The sequence below is a fragment of the Pseudophryne corroboree genome, chromosome 2 (genome assembly GCF_028390025.1).
Source record: "Pseudophryne corroboree isolate aPseCor3 chromosome 2, aPseCor3.hap2, whole genome shotgun sequence".
NCBI classification, from domain to species: Eukaryota; Metazoa; Chordata; class Amphibia; order Anura; family Myobatrachidae; genus Pseudophryne; species Pseudophryne corroboree.
Genome location: NC_086445.1, coordinates 569156004 through 569173377, shown reverse-complemented (window position 1 = coordinate 569173377; position 17374 = coordinate 569156004). Strand labels below are relative to the sequence as shown.

At 49.4% G+C, this 17374-nt stretch overlaps 1 protein-coding gene across 1 annotated transcript in view; it reads right to left on the bottom strand.

Annotated features, from left to right (window-relative positions):
- The window catches only part of LOC135035884 (uncharacterized), a 153071-nt gene extending 136923 nt beyond the window's left edge, over window positions 1-16148 (bottom strand). The window contains exon 1 of the mRNA XM_063954390.1: window positions 16010-16148. The gene's annotated coding sequence lies outside the window, so the exon portion shown is untranslated. The remainder of the gene's footprint in view (window positions 1-16009) is intronic.
- Window positions 16149-17374: the final 1226 nt, after the last annotated feature.

The window sequence follows — 17374 nt, the reverse complement described above, 5'->3', positions numbered from 1 at the left end:
TGTGTGTATATCCACACCGACGGGCCGCCGCACCTCGCCGTTCCCCGTCCCTCCCTCTGCTGCTCACCGCCGCACCGCCGCTGATGTGAGGGGAGGAGAGCGCAGCCTGCGCCTCTCCTGCCCCGTAGTATCTTCGTTTAATTCAGTGACGCCCGTGAGCCAATCAGAGCTCGCGGACCGGCAGCCAAGGCTGCCGGGCCGCGAGCTTTGTTTGGCTCATGGATCGACGCTGAATTGAACTGAGCCACCCGCACTCGCCAGACACTGAGGGGGAATATGTTTATGTGACACTGGGGGGGCATGTATACCTGGCACTGGGGGCATATCTGGCACTGGGGGATATCTGGCAATGGGAGGACATGTGTATCTGGCACTGGGGGTTATCTGGCACTGGGGGCATATCTGGCACTGTGGGGCATTTGTATCTGGCACTGGGGGCATTTCTGTATGTTGCACTGGGGGCATATCTGGCACTGTGGGTGCATTTCTGTATCTGGCACTGGGGGGCAATGTATATCTGACACAGTGGGGGCATTTGTGTATCTGGCACTGTGGGGCAATGTGTATCTGGCACTCTGGGGGCATTTGTGTATCTGGCACAGTGAAGCAGTATATATCTGGCACTGTGGGGCAAAGTGTATCTGGCACTATTGGGGTCATATGTGTATCTGCCCCTCCCCCCATATGTGTATCACGCCCCCATTTTCATTGGCCACGCCCCATGTGGATTTGGCCACAACCATTTTTTGGCGCGCGCACACAGTACCCGTAAGACATTTTTTCTACTTGCACCACTGATGCCAGCACACACCAGAGCGCTATATATAGACAGGAATACCACTATAAAATGTGCTTTTCCCTTTATAGCTGCTGTTATTATTAAAACTGTGCCAAATTAGTGCCCCCCTCTCTTTTTTACCCTTTTCTGTAGTGCAGGACTGCAGGGGAGAGTCAGGGAGACGTCCTTCCAGCGGAGCTGTGATGGAAAATGGCGCCCGTGTGCTGAGGAGATAGGCTCCGCCCCCTTCTCGGCGGCCTTTTCTCCCGCTTTTTGGTGAGTTCTGGCAGGGGTTAAAATACATCCATATAGCCCTGGGGGTTATATGTGGTGTATTTTTGCCAGCCAAGGTGTTTACATTGCTGCTCAGGGCGCCCCCCCCTAGCGCCCTGCACCCTCAGTGACTGAAGTGTGAAGTGTGCCTGAGTAACAATGGCGCACAGCTGCAGTGCTGTGCGCTACCTTGTTGAAGACTGATGTCTTCTGCCGCCGATTTTTCCGGACCTCTTCTTGCTTCTGGCTCTGTAAGGGGGCCGGCGGCGCGGCTCTGGGACCGAGCTCCGAGGCTGGGCCTGTGTTCGATCCCTCTGGAGCTAATGGTGTCCAGTAGCCTAAGAAGCCCAAGCTGGCTGCAAGCAGGCAGGTTCGCTTCTTCTCCCCTTAGTCCCTCGATGCAGTGAGCCTGTTGCCAGCAAGTCTCACTGAAAATAAAAAACCTAAAACTAAACTTTCACTAAGAAGCTCAGGAGAGCCCCTAGTGTGCACCCTTCTCGGCCGGGCACAAAAATCTAACTGAGGCTTGGAGGAGGGTCATAGGGGGAGGAGCCAGTGCACACCAGGTAGTCCTAAAGCTTTACTTTTGTGCCCAGTCTCCTGCGGAGCCGCTATTCCCCATGGTCCTTACGGAGTTCCCAGCATCCACTAGGACGTCAGAGAAATATATGTTTGTTGTGAGAGGCAGAGAGGTTCCTGCATTAGGAGGAGGTGCAGGCCCTGACATGCCACATGGAGCATTATGGGGTTGCTCCAAGGTAGGTAGCTCTTAGCTTAGACATATTGTAGTAAGGAGCCATTATCATGTGGCTCCTTGCTGGTTAATCTTAGACCCAGATTGGGGTAATGGAGGTGTGAGGTGTGGTGCCTCTGGACTGGCTGAGCTGGATGGCCTTAGTGTGGCATACCCTTACATTCTATTAACACTTTTCACTTATTAATTTTTTACCACTATTTCTCTATTTTAATTGCAATTCATTTTTGTATCACTTTCTCTATAGCTTCGGCTTCCTAAATACTAATTTATTAACACTATAGTTTTTTCACTGGTATGCTACGCTGGGCTTTCTGGTTTATGCTGGTGTTTTGGGGTGCCACACCCTGCACCTAGATATAGCGCTAGGGACCCCAAATATACAGAGACGCCTTGATGCGGCTTATTCACACATTTGCGCAAATATGTGTAACAAAGATCTCTGAATTCTATTATTATGTGGAATTTAAATCTGGTTACGGTTATCATTCAGGGTGCTGGGGGAAACAAATGGCTTTTTTTCTTGCTTAGAAATACCCCTCCCTTTCGAGCACCTGAATGATATCACTAAGCTAATTGAGCATCTACCAATATATATGTTTGTTGCGAGAGGCAGAGAGGTTCCTGCATTAGGAGGAGGTGCAGGCCCTGACATGCCACATGGAGCATTATGGGGTTGCTCCAAGGTAGGTAGCTCTTAGCTTAGACATATTGTAGTAAGGAGCCATTATCATGTGGCTCCTTGCTGGTTAATCTTAGACCCAGATTGGGGTAATGGAGGTGTGAGGTGTGGTGCCTCTGGACTGGCTGAGCTGGATGGCCTTAGTGTGGCATACCCTTACATTCTATTAACACTTTTCACTTATTAATTTTTTACCACTATTTCTCTATTTTAATTGCAATTCATTTTTGTATCACTTTCTCTATAGCTTCGGCTTCCTAAATACTAATTTATTAACACTATAGTTTTTTCACTGGTATGCTACGCTGGGCTTTCTGGTTTATGCTGGTGTTTTGGGGTGCCACACCCTGCACCTAGATATAGCGCTAGGGACCCCAAATATACAGAGACGCCTTGATGCGGCTTTGGGGCTTATTCACACATTTGCGCAAATATGTGTAACAAAGATCTCTGAATTCTATTATTATGTGGAATTTAAATCTGGTTACGGTTATCATTCAGGGTGCTGGGGGAAACAAATGGCTTTTTTTCTTGCTTAGAAATACCCCTCCCTTTCGAGCACCTGAATGATATCACTAAGCTAATTGAGCATCTACCAATATATATGTTTGTTGTGAGAGGCAGAGAGGTTCCTGCATTAGGAGGAGGTGCAGGCCCTGACATGCCACATGGAGCATTATGGGGTTGCTCCAAGGTAGGTAGCTCTTAGCTTAGACATATTGTAGTAAGGAGCCATTATCATGTGGCTCCTTGCTGGTTAATCTTAGACCTAGATTGGGGTAATGGAGGTGTGAGGTGTGGTGCCTCTGGACTGGCTGAGCTGGATGGCCTTAGTGTGGCATACCCTTACATTCTATTAACACTTTTCACTTATTAATTTTTTACCACTATTTTTCTATTTTAATTGCAATTAATTTTTGTATCACTTTCTCTATAGCTTCGGCTTCCTAAATACTAATTTATTAACACTATAGTTTTTTCACTGGTATGCTACGCTGGGCTTTCTGGTTTATGCTGGTGTTTTGGGGTGCCACACCCTGCACCTAGATATAGCGCTAGGGACCCCAAATATACAGAGACGCCTTGATGCGGCTTTGGGGCTTATTCACACATTTGCGCAAATATGTGTAACAAAGATCTCTGAATTCTATTATTATGTGGAATTTAAATCTGGTTACGGTTATCATTCAGGGTGCTGGGGGAAACAAATGGCTTTTTTTCTTGCTTAGAAATACCCCTCCCTTTCGAGCACCTGAATGATATCACTAAGCTAATTGAGCATCTACCAATATATGTTTGTTGTGAGAGGCAGAGAGGTTCCTGCATTAGGAGGAGGTGCAGGCCCTGACATGCCACATGGAGCATTATGGGGTTGCTCCAAGGTAGGTAGCTCTTAGCTTAGACATATTGTAGTAAGGAGCCATTATCATGTGGCTCCTTGCTGGTTAATCTTAGACCCAAATTGGGGTAATGGAGGTGTGAGGTGTGGTGCCTCTGGACTGGCTGAGCTGGATGGCCTTAGTGTGGCATACCCTTACATTCTATTAACACTTTTCACTTACTAATTTTTTACCACTATTTCTCTATTTTAATTGCAATTCATTTTTGTATCACTTTCTCTATAGCTTCGGCTTCCTAAATACTAATTTATTAACACTATAGTTTTTTCACTGGTATGCTACGCTGGGCTTTCTGGCTTATGCTGGTGTTTTGGGGTGCCACACCCTGCACCTAGATATAGCGCTAGGGACCCCAAATATACAGAAACGCCTTGATGCGGCTTTGGGGCTTATTCACACATTTGCGCAAATATGTGTAACAAAGATCTCTGAATTCTATTATTATGTGGAATTTAAATCTGGTTACGGTTATCATTCAGGGTGCTGGGGGAAACAAATGGCTTTTTTTCTTGCTTAGAAATACCCCTCCCTTTCGAGCACCTGAATGATATCACTAAGCTAATTGAGCATCTACCAATATATATGTTTGTTGTGAGAGGCAGAGAGGTTCCTGCATTAGGAGGAGGTGCAGGCCCTGACATGCCACATGGAGCATTATGGGGTTGCTCCAAGGTAGGTAGCTCTTAGCTTAGACATATTGTAGTAAGGAGCCATTATCATGTGGCTCCTTGCTGGTTAATCTTAGACCCAGATTGGGGTAATGGAGGTGTGAGGTGTGGTGCCTCTGGACTGGCTGAGCTGGATGGCCTTAGTGTGGCATACCCTTACATTCTATTAACACTTTTCACTTATTAATTTTTTACCACTATTTCTCTATTTTAATTGCAATTCATTTTTGTATCACTTTCTCTATAGCTTCGGCTTCCTAAATACTAATTTATTAACACTATAGTTTTTTCACTGGTATGCTACGCTGGGCTTTCTGGCTTATGCTGGTGTTTTGGGGTGCCACACCCTGCACCTAGATATAGCGCTAGGGACCCCAAATATACAGAGACGCCTTGATGCGGCTTTGGGGCTTATTCACACATTTGCGCAAATATGTGTAACAAAGATCTCTGAATTCTATTATTATGTGGAATTTAAATCTGGTTACGGTTATCATTCAGGGTGCTGGGGGAAACGAGTGGTCGGAATCAACTGAGACTTTGGTAAATTTAGCACCCAACCGTGTTGTCGCAGAACCGACAGAGACAAATCCACATTTCTCAACAATCGTTCCTTGGACCTCGTCAGGAGATCGTTCAAGTATGGGATAATTGTAACCCCTTGCTTGTGAAGGAGAACCATCATTTCTGCCATGACTTTGGTGAAAATCCTCGGGGCCGTGGAAAGCCCAAACGGCAACGTCTGAAATTGGTAATGAGAATCCTGTACCGCAAACCTGAGGAAGGTTTGATGAGGAGGATAAATCGGAACATGTAAGTAGGCATCCTTTATGTCGACTGACGCCATAAAATCCCCCACTTCTAGGCTGGAAATCACAGCTCGAAGAGATTCCATCTTGAACTTGAAAACTTTCAAGTATGGATTGAGGGATTTTAGGTTCAGAATCGGTCTGACCGAACCGTCCGGTTTCGGTACAACAAAGAGGCTCGAGTAGAACCCCTCCCCCCGTTGGGACTGGGGAACGGGAACAATGACTCTCTGTTGACACAACTTTTGTATTGCTGCCTTCACCACCTCCCTGTCCGGAAGAGACACTGGTAAGACCGAAATGAAAAATCGGTGAGGGGGCATCTCCTGAAACTCCAGCCTGTATCCCTGAGATACTATCTCTAGGACCCAAGGATCTAGGCCTGATTGAACCCAGACCTGACTGAAGCTCCGCAGACGGCCCCCCACTGGTCCGGACTCCCCCAGGGAATCCCCAGCGTCATGCGGTGGACTTGGTAGAGGCGGGGGAGGACTTTTGGTCCTGGGCGCCTGATACTGCAGGCTACTTTCTTCCCCTTCCTCTACCCTTTGATGCGAGGAAGGACGAACCTTTTCCACGCTTGTATTTATTTGGACAAAAGGACTGCATCTGCTAATGGGGTGCCTTTTTCTGCTGTGTGGGAACATAAGGAAGAAAAGACGACTTACCCGCAGTCGCGGTAGACACCAGGTCAGCCAAGCCGTCACCAAACAAGACACTACCTTTGAAGGGGAGAGCTTCCATAGCTTTCTTGGAGTCGGCATCAGCATTCCATTGATGGATCCACAGCGCCCTCCTGGCCGAGATTGCCATGGCATTGGCTCTTGATCCCAAGAGACCAACATCCCTCGAAGCATCCTTCAGGTAATCTGCAGCGTCCTTGATATAACCAAGAGTCAAAAGAACATTATCTTTCTCAAGGGTATCCATATCAGCAGCTAAATTTTCAGCCCATTTAGCAATAGCACTACTCACCCATACCGACGCCACAGCAGGTCTGAGCAATGCACCCGTATTAGCGAAAATGACCTTCAGAGACGTCTCCAGCTTGCGATCCGCCGGATCCTTGAGAGCTGCCGTGTCAGGGGACGGAAGCGCCACCTTCTTAGACAACCGGGATAGAGCCTTGTCGACATTCGGAGACGACTCCCATTTTTCCCTGTCAGAGGGGAAAGGATACGCCATGAAAATCCTCTTGGGAATCTGCCACTTCTTGTCCGGCGACTCCCAAGCCTTTTCACAAAGAGTATTCATTTCATGAGAGGGGGGAAATTTCACCTCAGGTTTTTTCCCTTTAAACAAACAAATCCTTGTTTCCTGCACTGCAGGTTCGTCAGATATACGTAAAACATCTTTAATAGCCACAATCATATACTGAATACTCTTAATTAGCCTTGGGTGTAAAGTAGCCTCAGTGAAGTCGACATCGGAAGCAGAATCCGTGTCGGTATCCGTATCTACCATCTGGGTAAACTAACGCTTTTGCGACCCTGACGGGGCCTGCACCTGAGACAAAGCATCCTCCATGGATTTCCTTCACACCTGTGTCTGAGACTCCGATTTATCTAATCTTTTAGACAATGAGGCCACATTTGCATTAAGTGTACTTAACATTGTAAGCAAATCAGGTGTCGGCTGTACCAACAGAGCCAACTCCAGACCCGCATATGCGCCCCCAGCAACCTCCTCCTGGGAGTAACACTCAGCTTCAGACATGCCGACACGTAGTACCGACCCACACACACACTGCCTCAGCTAGGGGACAGACCCACAAGGAAGCCCGGATAGAGAAGAACAGAGGGAGTATGTCAGCTCACACCCCAGTGCCCATATATCCCACCAAGCAATATATGTGTAAAGCGCTGTTTGTAAATACAATAAATATGCACCGAATATCTGTGCACCCCCCCCCCTCCCCCCGATTTGCTCTCTGTTACTTGAAGCGGAGCTTGGAGGTCCCGGGCCAGCGTCTCATGCAGCGGCTGTGGATGAGAGAAAATGGCGCTGGTGAGCTGTGCGGCTAAGCCCCGCCCCTTCCCGGCGCGCTTCAGCCCGCTCAAATTTAAACTTGAAAATGCTGGCGGGGGTACGGAAAACGGTGCCCGGGCACCGAAAATGCCTTCTGCCAGCCTCAGTAACATGCTGCCCAAGGCGCTCCCCCCAGCGCCCTGCACTCTGTGAGTGCCGTTGGTGAAGTGTGTGGGAGCATGGAGCGCAGCGCTACCGCTGTGCTGTACCTCGTTACTGAAGTCTTCTGCCGTCACTCAAGTCTTCGGATCTTCTAATACTCACCCGGCTTCTTTCTTCTGGCTTCTGTGAGGGGGGTGACGGCGCGGCTCCGGGAACAAGCAGCTAGGTGAACCAAGTGATCGAACCCTCTGGAGCTAATGGTGTCCAGTAGCCTAAAAAGCAGAGCCCTTAACCAAGTAGAAGTAGGTCTGACTTCTCTCCCCTCAGTCCCTCGATGCAGGGAGCCTGTAGCCAGCAGGTCTCCCTGAAAATAAAAAACCTAACAAAAGTATTTTCTTGAGAAACTCAGGAGAGCTCCCCTAGTGAGTGTCCAGTCAGTCCTGGGCACAAAGTCTAACTATGGTCTGGAGGAGGGGCATAGAGGGAGGAGCCAGTTCACACCCAGTCAAAGTCTTTTCAGTGTGCCCAAGCTCCTGCGGATCCCATCTATACCCCATGGTCCTTTTGGAGTCCCCAGCATCCTCTAGGATGTAACAGAAATTAGGCTATATTATTATAAACATTTGTACGCTGTTACCGCCTCTCCCTCATGTATGAAGAAGAAGACGTGTGTTGTCGATATCGGAGCTGCTATCTACAACATAGCACACCGATATTGTGGGCAATGTATGAACGGTCAGTAGCACTGACTGTTCTGACAACTGCAGCTATGGGCTCGATTCAATTGTAAGCGAGTTGAATAGCGCAGAGAATTAGCCGATGACAGGATTTCTTCTCGAACCCCCGGAGAGGTGCAAGCAGAAATCCAACAAAGTCAGAGGATGACGGTTCTCCTGATAAAAAAACACCCTGTTTAGTACGGGAGAACGCATTCTCTGACTTATCATTACGCTGTATTGAATAGCCCCCGGGAGCTAATTCCCGGTGCTATTCAACTCGGTTAGATAGCTGCCCATAGACCACAGCCAGGGACAGAGCTGCCCCTGGCTGTGGCGGGTGCCGGCCCCGGCCTGCACGTGAGATCCTGTGAGTGTAGCGAGAACTCGCACATATGCACTGGAGCCAGCAGGGGGAGAGACACAGCGCATCACTAGGCTGATGGGCTGAAGCAGTGATTGCCAGATGGGGGAGTGGCATCTGAGATGTTAATACATCTTGGCGCTGCTGCTTACGGCTTCGCCTCAGAAAAGAGGCAAAAGCGTTACACCGGCACTTTTTGTTATTCCTGCACTTATTACAATTATTAATACAGTCACCCCCTTGCTACTCGATCAGGAAATGTAATGTTACTTCAGGCTACAAAACTCAGACATAATGAGTACTGCTGCCATTAGTGCATTGCTGCACAGCGCTACCCTAAAACGTCACAAACATTTAAAAAATAAGATTTTACTTACCGATAAATCTATTTCTCGTAGTCCGTAGTGGATGCTGGGGACTCCGTCAGGACCATGGGGATTAGCGGCTCCGCAGGAGACAGGGCACAAAAATAAAGCTTTAGGATCAGGTGGTGTGCACTGGCTCCTCCCCCTATGACCCTCCTCCAAGCCTCAGTTAGGATACTGTGCCCGGACGAGCGTACACAATAAGGAAGGATTTTGAATCCCGGGTAAGACTCATACCAGCCACACCAATCACACCGTACAACTTGTGATCTGAACCCAGTTAACAGTATGACAACGTAGGAGCCTCTGAACAGACGGCTCACAACAAGAACAACCCGATTTTTTTGTAACAATAACTATGTACAAGTATTGCAGACAATCCGCACTTGGGATGGGCGCCCAGCATCCACTACGGACTACGAGAAATAGATTTATCGGTAAGTAAAATCTTATTTTCTCTAACGTCCTAGTGGATGCTGGGGACTCCGTCAGGACCATGGGGATTATACCAAAGCTCCCAAACGGGCGGGAGAGTGCGGATGACTCTGCAGCACCGAATGAGAGAACTCCAGGTCCTCTTTAGCCAGGGTATCAAATTTGTAGAATTTTACAAACGTGTTCTCCCCCGACCACGTAGCTGCTCGGCAGAGTTGTAATGCCGAGACCCCTCGGGCAGCCGCCCAGGATGAGCCCACCTTCCTTGTGGAATGGGCCTTGACAGATTTAGGCTGTGGAAGGTCTGCCACAGAATGTGCAAGTTGAATTGTGCTACAAATCCAACGAGAAATCGTCTGCTTAGAAGCAGGAGCACCCAGCTTGTTGGGTGCATACAGTATAAACAGCGAGTCAGATTTTCTGACTCCAGCCGTCCTTGAAATATATATTTTCAATGCCCTGACAACGTCCAGCAACTTGGAATCCTCCAAATCGCTAGTAGCCGCAGGCACCACAATAGGCTGGTTCAGGTGAAAAGCTGACACCACCTTAGGCAGAAAATGAGGACGCGTCCGCAGTTCTGCCCTGTCCGAATGGAAAATCAGATATGGGCTTTTATACGATAAAGCCGCCAATTCTGACACTCTCCTGGCTGAAGCCAGGGCCAGTAGCATGGTTACTTTCCATGTAAGATATTTCAAATCCGCCGATTTGAGTGGCTCAAACCAATGGGATTTGAGAAAATCCAAAACTACATTAAGGTCCCACGGAGCCACTGGGGGCACAACCGGGGGCTGTATATGTAGTACTCCTTTTACAAAAGTCTGGACTTCAGGAACTGAAGCCAATTCTTTCTGGAAGAAAATCGACAGGGCCGAAATTTGAACCTTAATGGACCCCAACTTGAGGCCCATAGACAATCCTGTTTGCAGGAAATGTAGGAATCGACCCAATTGAAATTCCTCCGTGGGGGCCTTCCTGGCCTCACACCACGCAACATATTTTCTCCAAATGCGGTGATAATGTTGTGCAGTCACCTCCTTCCTGGCTTTAACCAGTGTAGGAATGACCTCTTCTGGAATGCCTTTTTCCCTTAGAATTCAGCGTTCAACCGCCACGCCGTCAAACGCAGCCGCGGTAAGTCTTGGAATAGACACGGTCCCTGCTGAATCAGGTCCCGTCTTAGAGGTAGAGGCCACGGATTTTCCGTGAGCATCTCCTGAAGTTCCGGGTACCAAGTTCTTCTTGGCCAATCCGGAGCCACGAGTATCGTTCTTACTCCCCTTTGCCGTATAATTCTCAGTACTTTGGGTATGAGAGGCAGAGGAGGAAACACATACACTGACTGGAACACCCACGGTGTTACCAGAGCGTCCACAGCTATTGCCTGAGGGTCTCTTGACCTGGCGCAATACCTGTCCAGTTTTTTGTTGAGGCGAGACGCCATCATATCCACCTTTGGTTTTTCCCAACGGTTCACAATCATGTGAAAGACTTCTGGATGAAGTCCCCACTCTCCCGGGTGTAGATCGTGTCTGCTGAGGAAGTCTGCTTCCCAGTTGTCCACTCCCGGAATGAACACTGCTGACAGTGCTATCACATGATCTTCCGCCCAGCGAAGAATCCTTGCAGCTTCTGCCATTGCTCTCCTGCTTCTTGTGCCGCCCTGTCTGTTTACGTGGGCGACTGCCGTGATGTTGTCCGACTGAATCAACACCGGCTGACCCTGAAGCAGGGGTTTTGCCAGGCTTAGAGCATTGTAAATCGCTCTTAGCTCCAGTATATTTATGTGAAGAGACATCTCCAGGCTTGACCATACTCCCTGGAAGTTTCTTCCCTGTGTGACCGCTCCCCAGCCTCTCAGACTGGCATCCGTGGTCACCAGGACCCAGTCCTGTATGCCGAATCTGCGGCCTTCTAACAGATGAGCACTCTGCAACCACCACAGAAGAGACACCCTTGTCCGTGGCGATAAGGTTATCCGCTGATGCATCTGCAGATGCGATCCGGACCATTTGTCCAGCAGATCCCACTGAAAAGTTTGTGCGTGGAATCTGCCGAATGGGATTGCTTCGTAAGAAGCCACCATCTTTCCCAGGACTCTTGTGCATTGATGTACAGACACTTTTCCTGGTTTTAGGAGGTTCCTGACAAGTTCGGATAACTCCTTGGCTTTCTCCTCCGGAAGAAACACCTTTTTCTGAACCGTGTCCAGAATCATTCCCAGGAACAGCAGACGTGTTGTCGGGGTCAACTGAGATTTTGGAAAATTCAGAATCCACCCGTGTTGTTGCAGCACTACTTGGGTTAGTGCTACTCCGTCCTCCAGCTGTTCTCTGGACCTTGCCCTTATCAGGAGATCGTCCAAGTAAGGGATAATTAATACGCCTCTTCTTCGCAGAAGAATCATCATTTCGGCCATTACCTTGGTAAAGACCCGAGGTGCCGTGGACAATCCAAACGGCAGCGTCTGAAACTGATAATGACAGTTTTGCACCACGAACCTGAGGTACCCTTGATGTGAAGGGCAAATTGGGACATGCAGGTAAGCATCTTTTATGTCCAGGGACACCATAAAGTCCCCTTCTTCCAGATTCGCTATCACTGCTCTGAGTGATTCCATCTTGAACTTGAATTTTTGTATGTACAGGTTCAAAGATTTCAGATTTAGAATAGGTCTTACCGAGCCGTCCGGCTTCGGTACCACAAATAGCGTGGAGTAATACCCCTTTTCCTGTTGTAGGAGGGGTACCTTGACTATCACCTGCTGAGAAAACAGCTTGTGAATGGCTTCCAATACCGTCGCCCTGTCTGAGGGAGACGTTGGCAAAGCAGACTTTAGGAACCGGCGAGGGGGAGACTTCTCGAATTCCAACCTGTAACCCTGAGATACTACCTGCAGGATCCAGGGGTCCACCTGTGAGCAAGCCCACTGCGCGCTGAAATTCTTGAGTCGACCCCCCACCGTTCCTGAGTCCGCTTGTAAAGCCCCAGCGTCATGCTGAGGGCTTTGCAGAACCCGCGGAGGGCTTCTGTTCCTGGGAAGGAGCTGCTTGCTGCCCTCTCTTACCCTTTCCTCTGCCTCGGGGCAGATATGACTGTCCTTTTGCCCGCTTCTTATAGGACCGAAAGGACTGCGGCTGAAAAGACGGTGTCTTTTTCTGTTGGGAGGGGGTCTGAGGTAAAAAGGTGGATTTCCCGGCAGTTGCCGTGGCCACCAAATCCGATAGACCGACGCCAAATAATTCCTCCCCTTTATACGGCAATACTTCCATATGCCGTTTGGAATCCGCATCACCTGACCACTGTCGTGTCCATAAACTTCTTCTGGCAGATATGGACATCGCACTTACTCTCGATGCCAGAGTGCAAATATCCCTCTGAGCATCTCGCATATAAAGAAAAGCATCCTTTAATTGCTCTAAAGTCTGTAAAATACTGTCCCTATCCAGGGTATCAATATTTTCAGTCAGGGAATCCGACCAGACCACCCCAGCACTGCACATCCAGGCTGAGGCGATGGCTGGTCGCAGTATAACACCAGTATGTGTGTATATACTTTTTAGGGTAGTTTCCAGCCTCCTATCAGCTGGATCCTTGAGGGCGGCCGTATCAGGAGACGGTAACGCCACTTGTTTTGATAAGCGTGTGAGCGCCTTATCCACCTTAGGGGGTGTTTCCCAGCGCGCCCTAACCTCTGGCGGGAAAGGGTATAATGCCAATAACTTTTTTGAAATTAGCACTTTTCTATCTGGGTTAACCCACGCTTCATCACATACATCATTCAATTCCTCTGATTCAGGAAAAACTACAGGTAGTTTTTTCACCCCCCACATAATACCCCTTTTTGTGGTACTTGTAGTATCAGAGATATGCAAAGCCTCCTTCATTGCCGTGATCATATAACGTGTGGCCCTACTGGAAAATACGTTTGTTTCTTCACCGTCGACACTAGATTCAGTGTCCGTGTCTGGGTCTGTGTCGACCGACTGAGGTAAAGGGCGTTTTACAGCCCCTGACGGTGTCTGAGACGCCTGGGCAGGTACTAACTGGTTTTCCGGCCGTCTCATGTCGTCAACTGATTTTTGTAATGTGCTGACATTATCACGTAATTCCATAAACAAAGCCATCCATTCCGGTGTCGACTCCCTGGGGGGTGACATCACCATTACCGGCAATTGCTCTGCCTCCACACCAACATCGTCCTCATACATGTCGACACACACGTACCGACACACAGCAGACACACAGGGAATGCTCTATTGAAGACAGGACCCCACTAGCCCTTTGGGGAGACAGAGGGAGAGTTTGCCAGCACACACCCAAGCGCTATAATATATATGGGAACAACCCTATATAAGTGTTGTATCCTTATAGCAGCTTAAATATAGTAATATCGCCAAAAAAAGTGCCCCCCCTCTCTGTTTTACCCTGTTTCTGTAGTGCAGTGCAGGGGAGAGTCCTGGGAGCCTTCCTCACAGCGGAGCTGAGCAGGAAAATGGCGCTGTGTGCTGAGGAGAATAAGCCCCGCCCCCTATTTCGGCGGGCTCTTCTCCGGAGTTTGTGAGATCTGGCAGGGGTTAAATACATCCATATAGCCTCAAGGGCTATATGTGATGTATTTTTTAGCCATAAAAAGGTATTATACATTGCTGCCCAGGGCGCCCCCCCAGCGCCCTGCACCCTCCGTGACCGCTGTGTGAAGTGTGCTGACAACAATGGCGCACAGCTGCAGTGCTGTGCGCTACCTCAGGAAGACTGAAAAGTCTTCTGCCGCCTGCTTCTGGACCTCTTCCATCTTCGGCATCTGCAAGGGGGGTCGGCGGCGCGGCTCCGGGACCGGACTCCATGGCTGGGCCTGTGTTCGATCCCTCTGGAGCTAATGGTGTCCAGTAGCCTAAGAAGCCAATCCATCCTGCACGCAGGTGAGTTGACTTCTCTCCCCTAAGTCCCTCGATGCAGTGAGCCTGTTGCCAGCAGGACTCACTGAAAATAAAAAACCTAAAAACTTTTTCTAAGCAGCTCTTTAGGAGAGCCACCTAGATTGCACCCTGCTCGGACGGGCACAAAAACCTAACTGAGGCTTGGAGGAGGGTCATAGGGGGAGGAGCCAGTGCACACCACCTGATCCTAAAGCTTTACTTTTGTGCCCTGTCTCCTGCAGAGCCGCTAATCCCCATGGTCCTGACGGAGTCCCCAGCATCCACTAGGACGTTAGAGAAATCTATATAATAATGTGCTTCACGGTACAGTAAAGAGTGAGCACCAGGCTCACCTGCCTGCAGGGCACAGGACAGAGTGTATGCCAGGCTCACCTGCCTGCAGGGTACAGGACAGAGTGTATGCCAGGCTCACCTGCCTGCAGGGTACAGGACAGAGTGTGTGCCAGGCTCACCTGCCAACTCTCCTGTGGTGTCGTTTCCTGTGCACAACTCTCGTGGTGTCGCGAGTACTGGCTCTTTATGGCTGAAGACGTATTGTCTTTATCTATTTTTGGTTGTGTCATTTTTGCGGAGGTTTACGCATTGCTGTCCTCGCCTTATTACGACGGGTTCGTATTTGGCAGTTAGGTTGCATTACTTGATTTTCTGTTGGTAGGTTCCTGTCACTTACTGGTCTGCTTAGCAGAGTAGCGGTGAATAAACACTGTGCGCATGTACACTGGAGACAGAGGGAGAGCGGGCATGCCAGCAGCTCAAAGCTGCGCATGCCCCCTCAGTGGTTTGGGTTAGGCACAGGGGGCAGTTTGGCTTAGGCTAAGGAAGGGGAGGTTAGGATTAGGCACCCAGGCGGATGGTTAGGCAGGATGTAGTTATGTGACCGGCGATCAGGAGACCGCCGGTCACATTCCTGCTGGCCAAATCCTGTCCCCCTCTTAACCCTGACAGTTGGCATGCCGACTAGCAGGGCCTATTCCACACCCATAGAGTGGAAACCTGTTGCGCTCGGCCCCCCCTGCATCCCGTGGTCAGTATGCTGACCGCCGGGATCCCCACATACCCAACCCGGTTAGGCTGCGGGAGTTGAGGTTAGGGTTAATCTGCAGGAGGGGAGGTTAGGGTTAGGCACCCAGGGAGGCAGTTAGAGTTAGCCTAAGGGAGGGGAGGTTAGAGTTAGACAACAGGGGAAGGGTTAGGGTTGGATTTGGCCAAGGTCCATCAGCCCACTTGAATTAAAACTCAACCCTGAGGACAACCTGCTGAGGTGGATTAAGAGTAACAAAGACACAAGAGCTGGTGCTGTAAAGTTTTAGCTGGGCATAGAGACAGTGTACAGCAGCATCATACCCAGTACTCCCAACCATCCACACCCAACAGAGGCACAGAGCATGGGGCACAGGACAGACCTATGGCTATAGAAATAGTGGCAATGTGTAGGCAGTGACTGCAGCACACACATTATTACTGGCGGTACCTATAATTATGGGGGACACACATAGTCACATACTGACTGAGGTCTCTGCATACCCTGCACAGGGCAGGATAAAGTTGCTGTGGGCATACCGCACCACACAGTGCTATCGCACTCACACATGGGCCTCTGCCAAATAAGCGAGAGATAGGATCCGGACACAGGGGATGCCTCCTAGCAGAACAGCCAGCCTCCCGCCAACGCCTTACCCCGTTCATACTCACCTCGGCCTGTTTCCTGGCGCCATTGTCCGGGCTCAGCAGGTAAAGCTGCTGTTGCTCTGCTGACATGTCTGCAGCGCCTCCACTACATGCTGTCAGGACCGACTGAATTTGTGGATCCGTTAACCTTGGACCAACCGAAGGTGTGGGTGCTGGAGTATGGTGGAAACAGAAAGGACGAAGATAATAAGAATTTACTTACCGATAATTCTATTTCTCGGAGTCCGTAGTGGATGCTGGGGTTCCTGAAAGGACCATGGGGAATAGCGGCTCCGCAGGAGACAGGGCACAAAAAGTAAAGCTTTCCGATCAGGTGGTGTGCACTGGCTCCTCCCCCTATGACCCTCCTCCAGACTCCAGTTAGGTACTGTGCCCGGACGAGCGTACACAATAAGGGAGGAATTTTGAATCCCGGGTAAGACTCATACCAGCCACACCAATCACACTGTACAACCTGTGATCTGAACCCAGTTAACAGTATGATAACAGCGGAGCCTCTGAAAAGATGGCTCACAACAACAATAACCCGATTTAGTTAGCAATAACTATGTACAAGTATTGCAGATAATCCGCACTTGGGATGGGCGCCCAGCATCCACTACGGACTCCGAGAAATAGAATTATCGGTAAGTAAATTCTTATTTTCTCTATCGTCCTTGTGGATGCTGGGGTTCCTGAAAGGACCATGGGGATTATACCAAAGCTCCCAAATGGGCGGGAGAGTGCGGATGACTCTGCAGCACCGAATGAGAGAACTCCAGGTCCTCTTTTGCCAGGGTATCAAATTTGTAGAATTTTACAAACGTGTTCTCCCCCGACCACGTAGTTGCTCGGCAAAGTTGTAATGCCGAGACCCCTCGGGCAGCCGCCCAAGATGAGCCCACCTTCCTTGTGGAATGGGCCTTAACAGATTTAGACTGTGGCAGGCCTGCCACAGAATGTGCAAGTTGAATTGTGCTACCAATCCCACGAGCAATCGACTGCTTAGAAGCAGAAGCACCCAGCATTGTTGGGTGCATACAGGATAAACAGCAAGTCAGATTTCCTGACTCCAGCCAACCTGGAAACTATATTTTCAGGGCCCTGATAACATCCAGCAACTTGGAGTCCTCCAAGTCCCTAGTAGCCGCAGGTACCACAATAAGCTGGTTCAGGTGAAACGCTGACACCACCTTAAGGAGAAACTGGGGACGAGTCCGCAGCTTTGCTCTGTCCGAATGGACAATCAGATATGGCTTTGTGAGATAAAGCCGCCAATTCTGACACTCGCCTGGCCGAGGCCAGGACCAACAGCATGGTCATTTTCCATGTGAGATATATCAAATCCACAGATTTGAGTTGTTTAAACCAATGTGATTTTTTAGGAAT